The sequence below is a fragment of the Dasypus novemcinctus genome, chromosome 4 (genome assembly GCF_030445035.2).
Source record: "Dasypus novemcinctus isolate mDasNov1 chromosome 4, mDasNov1.1.hap2, whole genome shotgun sequence".
Lineage (NCBI taxonomy): Eukaryota > Metazoa > Chordata > Mammalia > Cingulata > Dasypodidae > Dasypus > Dasypus novemcinctus.
The window spans coordinates 87,174,894-87,190,359 of NC_080676.1; the positions used below are offsets into that span (position 1 = coordinate 87,174,894).

The 15,466-nt window shown below is 36.9% G+C and overlaps 1 long non-coding RNA gene across 1 annotated transcript in view; it reads right to left on the bottom strand.

Annotated features, from left to right (window-relative positions):
• The window catches only part of LOC131278341 (uncharacterized), a 31,836-nt gene extending 30,206 nt beyond the window's left edge, over positions 1-1,630 (bottom strand). The window contains exon 1 of the long non-coding RNA XR_009185687.1: positions 1,405-1,630. This is a non-coding gene — a long non-coding RNA (uncharacterized lncRNA). The remainder of the gene's footprint in view (positions 1-1,404) is intronic.
• Positions 1,631-15,466: the final 13,836 nt, after the last annotated feature.

Here is a 15,466-nt window from a genome sequence, read left to right on the forward strand (position 1 = left end):
GGACTACTGACTGAGAAGGGGCATGAAGTGATGGAACTGTTTGGAAGTGTTGGAAATGCTAATACCTTGATTGGATTTAGGTTACGTGAGCATCTGCATTTGTCAAAACTGATCAAACTGTATACCTAGTATCTGTACATTTCACTGTATGTAAATTATAAATTTAAAAATAAGTAATAAAAAAGCTGTTATCTTCCACATACAGAAGGCCACACAGGGACATCTGTGCTACTCCCACCTCCAATCTACCCTTTTGATATCAGCCTAGAAGGTCCATTCTTGGCTCCCAAGTTCCCATCGTATCCAGTGGTAGATCCATTCCAGAACCTGGAATCCTAAAACCTACATCTGCCACCAAGCCTATAACTTTCAGAAAGTTCCATGATCTCTCTGAAGCTTTACTTTTTCATCAAAGTGGAAGGTAATAATCCCTCCCTACACCATAAGATCCTTACAGGAAACAAATTAATAATAGCAATAATAATAATAATACTTTATAAATTGGCAAGAGATCCAGGTATATAAATTGTACATTATCATCTTAAAAAGATTGTCACTATTTAGACACATGCCTGAAACAGACAAGCTCCGTGGTATAAATGGTAAAACTCCAATTGGACAATCTGTTTGAAAAACTCTATAAACAAAATATCCCTAAATATAAGTAGTGGTATGAATTTTACTTCACAGCACCTAGGTGTGAAAAAAATGTCCTATCTCTTAATTTCTCTAAATCATATCATCGATTCCAAGTTTCCATGGTCGAGAGAACTGTAATCTCCATCATTCTGGGGATACCTTACAACTTACAACTCCAAGTACAGAACTTGGCATCTGAAAGCCTCAGATTAATCACTTTCTGTGGGGCTAGAAAATAAAAACTCTTCACTTTTTTCTTCCTCTTACCCCTGGGATTGGGATGGTAAAATAAAGACAGCACAGCTTGGCTTCTCTTTTCTGGGGTGGGACTTGGGAAATTAGATGTTAACACTTGTTATTAATGGTCTTTACACACACACACACACACACACGCATGGTTAATATAACATTAACATCCCCTCCAGCCTTTAGAGACCCCCTCCAAATCATTAAAGATAATAACAAATGGAAGACTTAAAAAATTAACCGTCAACAGAGATACAGACAACAGTGCAAATGCCTTGCACTGTGGACCTACCAGATCTGGGGTAAGAAAGAAGTTGTGGAGGGAAAGAGAGAGGTCAAACTTGCTTCCACCAAAAGCTCCTTCCCTGCTTGTCATTTCTAGGGAATCACATTTTTCACAAATTCTGAACACTAATCTTCTGAGTAGGAGCTAGGGGAGAGACTACTACATTACCTACTACAATTTGGGGGATATGTGTTCATAGTATCAGGTAAAAGTTACACAAAAGCACAAGTTACCTTTGTTACATCCTCCTCTTTTCATCTTAGTCCCCTCAGGATTTGAAGTGATGTCATCCAGTGCTCTGAAACTGCCCAGCTCTCTTTCTGTAAGGCCGCTTCCCTGTGACATTCTAGACCAGAGTTTCTGAGCCCAGGCCTTGAAGCCGAGCGCCCTGGGGGCTGAGTCCCAGCTCTGCAGTTTCCTGAGAATATGATCACGAGCTGGTTACCCAACCACTCTGTTTCAGTTTCTTCCTCTGTAAAATGAGAATAACAATGCCTCGTTTATAGGTATAAATGAAATAATGCAAATTAAGGATTTAAGAAGGGGCCTAGAATGTACCTGCGATAAATGGTGACAACATTGTTTTAGAGTACTATCACTTTTCTGCCAAAGCTTATAAACATCTGTCTATGGAATTTTAAATGAAGAAATGATGCTTTAACTTTAGTTTCCAGGTATCTGGTGAATAAATTAGATCATTCATTCCTCCACTCAAATATTTAATGGACCTACTTTGTGAATACCATAGTAATATTATGCAATCTTGCTTCATTCAACTGATGAAGTGTAGGCAGGATAAGGAGGTATGAATGAGATAATAGCTTTAACCAGAGTCACTGTGAGATCCAGATGAAATTCCTGGCATTTAAAACCTTCCAGGTGGGTTCCAGTGTCCAGTTCACCTTGTTACAAATGTTTTTTAAAAACCAATATAGGCACAACTCACCCTGCAGTGTGCCTGTGGTCCATGCCTTGGACCGTGTACTTTTCTCATTTTCTTGTTTCTTAATAAACTCTTTACTCCCTTGCCTATCTTAAAAAGAAATAAAAAATTTTAAAAAGGTCAGTATAACCAGTCAACATCCTTAGAGTACACTGCTTCCTGATTATGACTAATTATGAAGACCAAGTCTGCTCATCCTCTTTGGTTGGAAACAAGACTCATTTTGGTACTGTTTATGACAATAATTCGGTAGCTCAGCCTTAACACAAATGAACACCTGTTTGAATGTTCAAACTGTGTGAAGATCCAACAGGCTGATTTTTCTTTAAGAATATAAAGAAATAACAAGAGAAAGATACAATGTGGAGCATATGTAACCTCCTAGGCTACCTGAGAGCCTGCCCTGAGCCATCTCACCCTGTTTCAACTTTTCCTACAGGGATAATTTCTAATGACTTTGTAACAGGTATGACAATAGCCAGTTTGATGTGGCAATTATAACTGACTAGAATGAAATAATTGCTTTGCTTTTAAAATATTCTAATGCTCTATACATGCCTCCTTTCACCAAATGAAATATTAATACATTAGACAATACTTATTCTAACTCTTCCATTCTAGTTCGTCAAAATGCAAAATGTACTCTCCCACACCATAAAGAAACTCCTTCCTAAGTGAGTCATGCAGTGAATTGAATATTTGTTTTGGTTTTTTTTTGGTTTGTTTGTTTCTAATATTTGTTTATTCAACCTATAATTATTGAACACCTACTGTGTGCCAGGGAGAATAAAAGAACATTCTCCCACCCTGTTGTAGTAAAAGTAAAGAAAATAATAAAGTATGGATGATTATCAAGCCTAGAGTTAAACGCTTCCAATGCTAGGCCATTATTTTTGAGGGCTCAGTTACAGTACTGGCAAACCCTAATGGTAAGAAAGTATTGAGGTGAGTAAAGGGGAGGTAGAGTCCCTACTTATATTTGGCACTGGTGGCCCTGCCAGACAAATGTCAGGGACATTGTCAAAGCTATCCCATACCAAATACCGAAGGGAAACTCTCTGGCACAGAGTCAGAATTCCCCACAGAGTCTGCTCCTGTTTCCAGGGTACCTCTTCTCTTCCTTAAGACTTCAGCTTCTCTACTAGAAACATACGTTTACATATAACTAAACTTTGCACTTGTCAAGATTCCCTTCATTTTAGATGGAGAGATTAAGATAGAAACCAGCTCAATCTCTAAACAACAAAAAAGAAACACCTATTCTATCTCTCATATATACTGAGATAATAATTGTCAAGCGTAAGTTGACTTCTAAGGATGAGTAAGTAGTAGAAAATTACTGGACCTCCAAAGAGTTTCTTCAAGTTAAAAAATAATGGTATCTGGTTCTATTTCTGGTTTGGCCAATAAAATCCAACCCGACTGAGGCTCTTGCAGGTGCTGAGGGTAAAGGGAGGCACTTTTGAAATTGTGTTAAAGTTTATTTGGGCAACAAATGATTCCATTTGCAAACCAGGCAGCAGGAAGCCTAAAGCGGTAGGGAGCTCCTCCAGGGCGAGAGGGGGAGCTCCCGCAGGGCGCTGCGGGGCGAGCGAGCAACTGTTCTGAGTGGCTGATGTTACGTTTCCATTTTAGGAAGGGGCGTCTCACAAAGTGGAAAGCAGATACACGTGGATTAATATGGTATGTCCATGATAACAAACTATCTATCCTGGAACAAAACTGGTTTATGACCAAGTGTTGCTACTTGGCAATTCTATAGGGTATGTTCCATTGTTTCCTTTTACCTGAGAGTCCTGCAGGCCAACTGGTGTTGTCTGCGAGCAAATCCTTCCGCAGAAAGGAGTCTCTCTAGGCAACAGCTAATGTAAATGGCCATTTTATTTTATTTAACACAGGTAACAATAAAAAGTTTGCATAAAGTACAAAAAAAAAAGTTAATTATCTGAAGGCAATGGAGAACAAACAAAAACAGGCGTATTGAAGGAGTATTGAAACTTGCAAAGAGGGATTGCCACAAAGTGAGTTTCCCAGTTTTTATGGCATTTAGCCTGCAATCAAAAGCTGCTTAGAGCAGCTAAAATGCCAACAGAATCAGAGGACAGAGTTGGGGTAACCACAGCTCCCAGAAACTGATGGGTGAATCCCAAATAAGAAAAAGCCAGAGAAGGAGAACCCTAAATTTTATTTATAAACTGACTAAATTTCTGGTTGACTCCTAAACCACAATCTTTGGAACAAACTCCAGTTAAAGATGAAAGAAATGACCAAATATTTGAATTACAACTGATAAGGTTATCAAAAACCTGTACAACTTCAACAGTTTCTAAGACCATCTGCAAATACTGCAATAATTCACTTCTATTCCATTTTGAATCTTAACTGTCAAGTTAGGCTACACTCCACAGGTTAAGGGCAATCCTCAACAAGAATCCCCTTCAGGCACCAGTCTCAAGGTTGGAGATCCTAGGTACTCCCACTTTTAACCAACTGGCTGCAAATTCAGGAATTTCCATGCTTCCTCAGTTTCCATAATTCACAAGAATGGCTCTCAAAACTCTGGGAAAGCACTATATTTATGATTATAGTTTTATTATAGTAAAAAAAAACAGACAGAAAAAAAAAGAAAAAAAGAACAAAAACGATAAGAAGAAGTCAAAGAAAGAGTTGCATAGGGCGAGTTCTGGGAAAGTCTCAAATGCAAGTTTCTCCATGTGGAGTCAGAACACATCAACCTCCCTGGTCAGAGATGTATCTTATCAACCTTGGAACTCTTCTGAGCTTCGAGTACCCCAGTTTATGTGGTGTAACTCAGTCCCCAGTTCTCCTCTCCCAGAGTTTGGGGAGGTGGGTTAATATGGGCTGATGTAAGTTGATATATGACTTAAAACCCCAACCCTCTAATCACATGGTTAGTCTTTCTGTCGTGGCCAGCCCCCTACCCTAAGGCTGCAGGTGTGGCTGGCTGCACAGTGTAACTGTTACTTGTGGTACTGGGCACACCATGAAGAACAAAAGATGCACCTATCATGGGGAATTCCAAAGTTTCAGAGACTGGAACAAAGATCAGACAAATTGTTCATTATGCTACACCACCTAACAGAAAAAATTTTTTGCATTTTGAGTGCAATCAGGTCAATGGCCTAATAAAATACCACTAACAAATTAAATCTTGCCAGGAATATGACAGAATCCACATATACCATTCACAGGATAAAATTCAGGATAAAATTCAGAATTGCTCAACATACAGAGAACCAGGAAATGTGACTTATTCTCAAGAGAAAAGGGAATTAATGAATACCAGCCCCAAGAAGACCCAAATGTTGGGTAAGCAGCTATTAATACTTTGCTCAGTGAGGTAAAGGAAAATATACTTGCAATTAATGAAATGATAAGAAGTTCCTGCAGAGAACTATATATAAAAAAGTAAATGCAAATTTTAGAATTGAAAATTAAAACATCTAAAAAATTCACTGAATGGGTTTAATAATGTAATAAAGATGACAAAGGAAAAAGTCAGTTTACTTGATGCTAGGTCAATGGAGATTATCCAGTCTGAAGAAGTAAGGAAAGATGAATTGGGGAGATCAGGCACATTCAGGGTGGTATGGCCATAGATGAGAAAAATGAATTAAAAGGAAAGACCAGAGCTTCAGAGACTGATGGGACAAAATTAAAAGGTTTAACATACATGTGGGGAAGCAGACTTGGCCCAGTGGATAGGGCATCCGTCTACCACATGGGAGGTCTGCGGTTCAAACCCCGGGCCTCCTTGACCCCTGTGGAGCTGACCCACGCGCAATGCTGATGCACACAAGGAGTGCCCTGCCACGCAGGGGTGTCCCCTGCGTAGGGGAGCCCCACGCGCAAGGAGTGCGCCCTGTAAGGAGAGCCACCCAGCGCGAAAGAAAGTTCAGCCTCCCCAGGAATTGCGCTGCACACATGGAGAGCTGGTGCAGCAAGATGATGTAACAAAAGGAGACACAGATTTCGGTGCCGCTGACAAAAACAGAAGCAGACAAAAGAACATGCAGCAAATGGACACAGAGAACAGACAACCGGGGCGAGGGGGGTGGGGGAGGGGAGAAGGGGAGAGAAATAATAAATAAAAATAAATCTTTAAAAAAATTAAAAATAATAAAAAATAATTTAAAAAAACATATATGTGATTGGACTGCCAGAGGAGTAAAGAGTGAAAATGTGGCAAAAAACATATATATATGTGAAGAAATAATGGCCAAATGTTTCCAATTTTTGTGAAAGATTTAAATTTATAGATTCAACTCTAGGAAAAATAAATACAAAGAAAACCATGCCTAGCAACATCATATTATAACCACTGAATACAAAAGATAATGGGAGAATCACTTCAAAGTCCCGAAAGAAAAAAAAGTAAATTCATTAAAGTCCTAAAAGAGAAGATTCAGAATTTTATATCCAGCAAAAAAAAAAAAAAAAAAACCCTCAATAAAGATGGAAAACTAAAAGAAATCATTGCCTGAATAACTGATCTATAAGAAATTATGAAGGAAGTTTTTCAGGTTGAAGGAAAGTGAAACCAGATGGAAAACAGATCTTCAGAGAGGAAAGAAAAGTATCAGAACTGGGAAATATCTGGGACAAATATATGGGAAAAAGATATTTCTTTTAAAATATATAGAACTCTGATGACTCTGGGAAATCTACCCACAATACTACACAATTTTTTTAAAAAGTTATCAACTTAATGATAATGCCAAATGTAATTATTTAATCAGAATAGGATAAGCAACATAAAATTCAATAGTTAACAACAATAATTTGGATAAAAATCTCTATTTTTTATTAACAAAATTAAGAGCTTTAGAGAAGAGACTGTTTTGACTTGCTAAAAGCTGCTGAGAACAATACACAAGAAATGAGTTGGCTCTTACAATGAGGGTTTTTTAGGTTAAAAGCTTACAGTTCTGAGGCCATGAAAGTGTTCAGATCAAAGCATCATCAGGAGAGCCTTTCTTCCCAAGCGGCAGCTGTGGGTAATCAGGCATCTAGTGGTGTCCACTTGTTTCTCCCCTTTCCTCCATGCGTCATTGTTTTCAGCTTCTGGCTAAAGCAGCTTCCTCTCAGCTTCTGTGTTCATTGATTTCAGTTTCTGGTTCCGAGGTCTTCTCTCTCAGCTTCTGGGTTACTCTATATCTCTGCACCTTTTTCCTGTGTCTCCAACTTTTTATTCCTCCATTTATAAAACTCCAGTAAGAGGATTAAGACCCAGCCTGGGTCATGCTATCTAATCAAGTGCCCTTCATTGAAGTAATTTAGTCAAAAGTTCCCACCTACAATTGGTTTACAAGCATAGGAATGGATTAACTCTCAGTACATGATTTTCTGGATTCCACAAACGCTTCAAACTGCCACAGACAGGAAAGAAGTAAATGAATGGTAAATTTCTCACCTAACACAAAGGCAATCAATATACATTTCTTCTTTTCTTTTAAAATAAAAGCCATGAAGCATAATTTTTTAATATAACAGGAAAAACAAACTAAAAAGGAAACTTTAGACATACTGAACTACAGAAAAATATTTCTTCAAAACAAGAACTATGCCATCCAAAAATTTTTCTTTGAAGTTAAAAAAAAACTATAAGAGATTAAATAGATTGTGTGAGGATTTTTCAGCATGAGTCTCTTAATAGGCATAAATTTAAGTTTCTAAGAAATTATACCTCAACAATTACCTCTTAAGCAAACCAAGATACCACTAAGACTAAACACCAAAAAAATTTTTTATTTATAAAAAGATTGAAATTTGAAACCCTGATGATATTAATTCAGAAAGCTGTTTTGAAAGGAAACTAACCTATTAGAAAAGGCAAATTAGTTTCAAGGGCAAAAAAAAACCTTACAGGAATATGATTAAATCTGGTAAATATGACAAGCTCTAAGAAACTATATATGAATACTGAGCATCAGTTTGCCCTCTTCAACCTCCTAAAACATCTGAAAATTTGCTTTATTTTCATTTCCATCAATTGCTTAAATCATGCAGTATAATTTACTTCATTTTTAAAACATGGTTTTCTCATACCCACATTTACTTTTCTCTTAGTTTCTAACTGTATATCTGTGTTTTTGCTACTGTTATATTTTCATCCATAACGATTATTTTGCCTTCATCTCATCAATAGCATACTGTGTATTTCTAGTTTGATATATACATGACTTCTTTTTGAAGACACTTTTCATGGCTCTTCTGATTTTATTAATATGTTATAATTTAGTTGCTTAATTTTTGGCCTTCTGATCAGTTGTTATACTAGGGTTTATTTTTATTTCACTAAGGGCTTAGTTAAAATTGTTCCTGACTCCCTATAATTGGGGAAAAAAATAAACCAGCCAAAACTGATCCAGAAGCGGATTTGACTCAATGGTAGAGCATCTGCCTACCACAAGGCTCAAACCCAGGGCCTCCTGATATTCTATTCATGTACTATCATGATTAGTAATCGAAGAAAATGTGGCATTGGTGTAGAGAAAGTGGCCATGGTGGCTGCTGGAGGTAGAGAGTGGGAGGAAGTGATGTGATGTGGGGGCGTTTTCGGGACTTGGAGTTGTCCTGGGTGGTGCTGCAGGGACAGTTACCGGACATTGTATGTCCTCCCATGGCCCACTGGGTGGGTGGACTGTGGGAGAGTGTGGGCTATGGTGTGGACCTTTGACCATGAGGTGCAGCGGTGCTCAGAGACATATTCACCAAATGCAATGAATGTCTCATGATGATTGAGGAGGTTATTGTTATGGGGGGAGGAGTGGGGTGAGGGGGGTGGGGGGTATATGGGGACCTCATATTTTTTTAATGTAACATTAAAAAAAATAAAGACAAAAAATTAAAAGATGCTACAAACAAATACATGCTGATTAATTAGATTATGCACAAATGCCTAGAAACACACAAACTACCTTCATTAAGGAAGATAAAAAGAAGATCTCAACAAACCAATTACTGGTAAAGAGCTTGACCCAGTAATCAAAAAGCTTCCAACAAAGAAAAGCTCAGGACCAGATGGTATTGCAGGGGAATTTTACCAAGTATTCAAAGGAGAATTAACACCTATCCTGCTCAACCTGTCCAAAAATTGAAAATGAAGGAATACTCCCTGACTTATTCTCTATGTCACCCTCATACCAAAGCCATATAAAGATACCACAAGAAAAGAAAATTACATACCAATATCTCTTATGAATATATTAATGATGCAAAAATACTCAACAAAATACTAGCAAACAGAATTCAATAGTGCCTTTAAAAAAATCCACACCATGATCAAGTGGGATTTATTTCAGATATACAAGGGTAGTTCAATACAAGAAAATCAATTAATGTAATATGCCACATTAACAGAATGAGGGGGAGAAAGTACATGATCATCTCAATTGATGCATAAAAGTCATGTGACAAAATTCAGCACTTTTTTTTTAATATATAAAGTGTATTTATTTGGGGTAGGAGCTTACAAATACCAGCCCATAAAGCATAAGTTACTTGCCTCACCAAAGTCTATTTTCACGTATTGGAGCAAGATGGCTGCTGATGTCCGTGAGGGTTCAGGCTTCCTGGGTTCCTCCCTTCCCAGGGCTTGCTTCTGTTTCCTCTGTGAGCTTATTTCCTGGGGCTCCAGTTTAAGGCTTTAGCATCAAACACCAACATCAAAACTCCAACATTAAGAACCCCAACACTTCTTTTTGATTAAACAATCAGAAAATTGGGACTGGAAAGAATCTTTCTCAACATGATGAAGACATATGAAAAAGCCACAGTTAACATCATATTTAATGGTGAAAGACTGAGACCTTTCCTTCTAGGATCAAGAAGAGACAAGGGTCTTATCCACTGTTGAAGTTTGCTATCGCTCCCATTGCAAAATACCAGAAATGAGTTAGTTTTTGCAATGGGAATTTATTTGGGATAAAATTTTACCACTCCAAGGCTGTGGGAATGTCCAAATCAAGGCATCATCAGAGATGCTGTCTAACCAAAGGTCAGCTGCTGGATCCTGGACTCTTGCCACATGGCAAGGCAAGATGGCAGCCATTTGAGAGGACTCACTCTCAAATTGGCAGGATCAAAATGGTGGCTCTCTTTCTCTGTGTGTTTCTGCTTTCAGTTCTCAGTTTATATAAGACCCCAGCAAAGAGGGCAGAGACATAACCTGGGTAATACCTCACTGATATAGGCCAAACCAAGGCCCTAAAGCAATCTAATCAAAAGTGATCTAATTAAAGAGCCCTCAATTGAATCTATTCAAAAGACCCCATAGACCATGCTTACAGACACAAGAATGGGTTAGTTTAAGAACATAATTCTCTGAGGTCCCCAAAAGATATACCAGGACACCCACGGACACCACTGTTATTCAACGTTGTACTGGAAGTTCTAGCCAGAGCAATTAGGCAAGAAAAAGAAATAAAAAGCATCCAAATTAGAAAGGAAGAAGTAAAATAGTTTGAATAAACAAACCATGGTATATACACACAATGGAACATTATTCAGCTGTAAGAAGAAATTAAGTCATGAAGCATATGACAACATGAATGAACCTGGAGAACATTATATTGAGTGAAGCAAACAGGACATAAAAGGACAAATATTGTATGATTTCACTATAATGAACTAAAGATAATGAACAAACACATGGAGTTAATAGCTAGATGTGAGTCACCAGGGAATAGAATATGGTTAAAGAATAGAAAGCTGAGGCTTAATCTGTGCAGAATTGGTTTAAAAAAAATTTGCTTGTAAATGTTTGGAAATTAATAGAAATGTTGAAAGCACATCATAGGCTTTGAAATTAGTAGTGTTAACATATTAGGTATGATAATGGTTGAAAGAGAATGTCTAAGGAAGTTTATATCACTAGAAAGAAAGCTAAAAAATGACATATAGGATAATAGTGCATATATAAGAATATAAGAATGCTTTTCTCTGAAACACAACAAACATATGTTAATGTTACAAGAGGTTGTTTGGTTTTTTTATTGTTTTGATTTTATTTTTGTTAAGCACTGATTATTGTATTACATTTCAAAGATTTAGATTTTTGTTTGTTTGTTTGTTTTATTGATTTTGTAAAAATATTACATTAAAAAAACAATATGAGGTCCCATTCAACCCCACCACCCCCACCCCACCACTCCCCCCCCCAGCAACACTCACTCCCATCATCATGATACATCCATTGCATTTGGTAAGTACCTCTGTGGGCATCTCTGCACCTCATGGTCAATGGTCTACATCATGGCCCATACTCTCCCACATTCCATCCAGTGGGCCCTGGGAGGATTTACAATGTCCGGTGATTGCCCCTGCAGCACCATCCCGGGCAACTCTAAGTCCCAAAGGCGCCTCCACATCTCGTCTACAAGAGGTTGTTTAATACCAAGGTGATATTTGGGCAAAAACATAACCAAAACAAATCATGGACAGTATAGCAGTTCTATATTATTGAAGGATTCCATAAAGAAATATTGGATTATGTTTGTAAACGATCTTTTCCTCTGGGTATTTAGATTATATTGGATTCAGAGGTTTACTTGATTAAGTAATCAGGTAAACCTCTTTGCCAGTAGGGCATTGAGTCCGCACCGTTTGGTGAGTGGGTCTCACAGATAAAAGGCATGGCAAAGGACAGAGTTGAGAGTTTTTGATGTTGGAGTTTTGATATTGGAGTTTGATGCTGAAACCTAAAGCTGGAGCCCCAGAAAGTAAGCACACAGAAGAAAGAGAGGCAAGCCCCAGGAAGGGAGGAACCCAGGAAGCCTGAACCCTCACAGACATGAGCAGCCATCTTGCTCCAACACATGAAAATAGACTTTGGTGAGGAGTGTAATTTATACTTTATGGCCTAGTATCTGTAAGCTCCTACCCCAAATAAATACACTTGATAAAAACCAACCATTTTCTGGTATTTTCCATCAGCATCCCTTTGGCTGACTAATATAGACAGTAAGTAGTGTACAGTGATATATCAATAATCTTCCATCAATGGGGAAGAAAAAGGAAGCATGCTAAATGAAAGAAACTAGATTAAAAGTACTATGTACTGTTTGACTCTATTCATGCAGAATGTAAATACAAATAAATTACAGAGATGGAAATAGATTGACAGTTATGTAAGGCAAAAGAGGGATAAAGAAATTGAGAGGTGACTACTAAGGTGTAGGGATTTTGTGTTCATTTGTTTGCTTTTGTTTTGTTGCTTTTTCTTTCTTTTTTTCTGAGTGATGAAAATGCTCTAATATTGATTTAAGTGATCAACACACAGCACTGTAATTGTACCAAATGCCATTGATTGTATACTTCAGATGAATTACATGGTTTATGAATATGTTTCAGCAAAATTTATTTTTTTAAACTGCTAGAGCTAATCAATGAATTCAGCAAAGTGGCAGAGTACAAGATCGACAACAAAAATCAGTAGTGTTTTAGAAACTGAATCTGAAGAAAAAAAATTCCATTTGCAATAGCAACTAAAACTAAAACATAATAAATTTACCAAGGATGTAAAGGACTTTTACTTATACACAGAAATTAAGGAAGAACTAAATAAATGGGAGAAAATTCCATGTTCGTAGATTGGAAGACTAAATATTGTTAAGATGTCAATTCTAACTAAAGTGATTTACAGATTCAATACAATCAAAATCATAATTCTAACAGCTTTCTTTCAGACATGGAAAGGACAACCATCAAATTTATATTGAAGGGCAAGGAACTCCAAATAGCAAAGACCATTTTGAAAAGGAGGAACAAAGTTAGAGGACCCACACTTCCCAATCTTAAAACTTATTTCAAAAGCATGGTACTAACACAAAGACAGATATACAGACCAGTGTAATAGAATTGAGAGATCAGCAATCAACTGCCACATATATGGTCAAGTGATTTTTGACAAGGGTACCAATTCCATTCAGTTGGGAAAGAATAGTTTCTTTAACAAATGGTGCTAGGAAAACTGAATGTCCATATGCAAAAGAATGAAGGTGGATCATAATATCACATTACATACAAAAATTCACCCAAAATGGATCTTAGACCTAAATACAATAACCAGAGCTATAAAACTCCCAGAAGAAAAATAGGGAAGCATCTGCAGAACGTTGTTTTAGACAATGATTTCTTAGACTTTATACCCAAAGCACAAGTTACAGAAGGAAAAATAGATAACATTTGTGTGTCAAAAGACATTAATAGGAAAGTAAAATGATAACCTATACAGTGGGAGAAAATATTTGGAAACCATGTATCTGGTAAAGGTTTTATATCCAGAATATGTAAAGAAATCTTACAACTCAACAACAAAAAGACAAACAACCCAATTTTTAAAATTTCAAAATATGTGAACAAACATCTCTCCAAAGAAGATTCACAAATGGTCAGAAAGCACATGAAAAGATGCTCAACATTATTAACCATCAGGAAAATGTAAATCAAAACCACAATGAGTTACCATTTCATACCCACTAGAATGGTTACTACTAAAAAATAGAAAATTACAAGTGTTGGAGAGGATGTGGATAAACAGGAAAACTCATTCATTGTTGGTGGGAACATAAAATAGTGCAAATCCTGAGAAAGACAGTTTGGCAGTTCCCCAGAAAGCTATGTATAGAACTATCATATGGCCCAGCAATCCCACTATTAGATATATACCCAAAAGAGTTGAAAGCAGAAGTTCAAACAGATAATTGTGCACTGATGTTCATGGTGCCATTAGTCACAATTTTAAAAGATGGAAGCAATGCATGTGTTCATCAATGAATGGATAAACAAAATGTGTTCTATACACATAGCAGGATATTTTCATCCATAAAAATGAAGGAAGTTCTGATACATATGCCAACATGGATGAACTTTGAAGACGACATTTTGAGTGAAATAAGCCAAATATAAAAGGACAAGTATTGTATGACCTCACTGATAAGAAATAATTATAATAAACAAAATCATAGAGCCAGAAACTAGAATATAGGTTACCAGGGGCCAAGAAATGGGAAGTTAATTGTACAGAGTTTTTATTTGGGATGAAGGAAAAGTTTTGGTAATGGATGGTGGTGAAGGTAGCATAACATGATGAACATAATTAACAGCATGAAAATATATATTTGAATGTGGCTAAAAAGGGAAATTTTGAGTAATATATATATATACATGTTACTATATATATATTGAAATTTTGAGTGATATATATACATGTATATATATATATACACATGTTACTAGAATAAAAACGAAAGAAAATCTAAGGACTATACAATACAGACAGTAAACCCTAAAGTGAACTATGGACTATAGTTAATAATACAATTATAAAAATTCTGTCATCAATTGCAACAAAGTACCACACTAATACTAGATTTTAATAAGAGTGATATATGAAAACTTTTATTTTAGTCATAATTTCCCTATAAACATACAACTTCTCTGTTAAAAAAAAAAAAACACAGCAAACCTCAAGGAGAAATAAACAATCCATGATTATAGTCACAAATTTAAATACCCTGCCCTCAATAATTGATAGAACAAGCAAACAGAAAGCCTCAAGTAGATAGAGGACTTGTACAATACTACCACCACACTTAATTGACATTTATAGACCACAGCATCCAACAACAGCATTATCCTAATACAGAGTTTTCAACCTCAACACCACTGAAAGTTTAAACTGGATGATTCTTTGTTGTAGGGAGAGGTGTAGTCCTTGGAATTGTTGGATGTTTAGAAGTAGCACACCCCAACTGTGACAACCAAACATGTCTCCAGAGCTAGCCAAACTAGACAAAAAAACTACAAGAACAGAAAACTATTAGACTAATATCCCTCATGAATATATGTCCCAGTTTGAATTTGGTGAATCCTCAAAAAAGAGAAAAATTATATTTTTATTGGATTACATTAATGAGGCAGGACTCAGATTGAGTCTACCCTCTTGCTGGGTCTTATATGAATGGAAATCAGGGAGAGAGACAAAGGAAAAGGGAACTCTGCCATTTTTTATCCTGCCATATGAGAGAGGACTTGAGAATCACTAGCAGCCAAAACTTAAGCACAAAGTCCCCAAGAGGCTGGGCCCATGTAGCAGCTCAAGTCTGAGGAGACAAGCCCTATGCCTGGTTGCCCATAACTGAGCTGTAGAAGATGATAAATTCTGGAGGAGAAGGCAGGGACCTCAGCAGAGATTGGCAGCCATCTTATTTCACCACACAGCAGGACCCCAAACTCACCAATAGCTGACTTTGGTGAGAAAGCATATCCACTGCTGCCTTGATTTGGATATTTCATGGCCTTGGAACTGTAAGCTTTACCCTAAATAA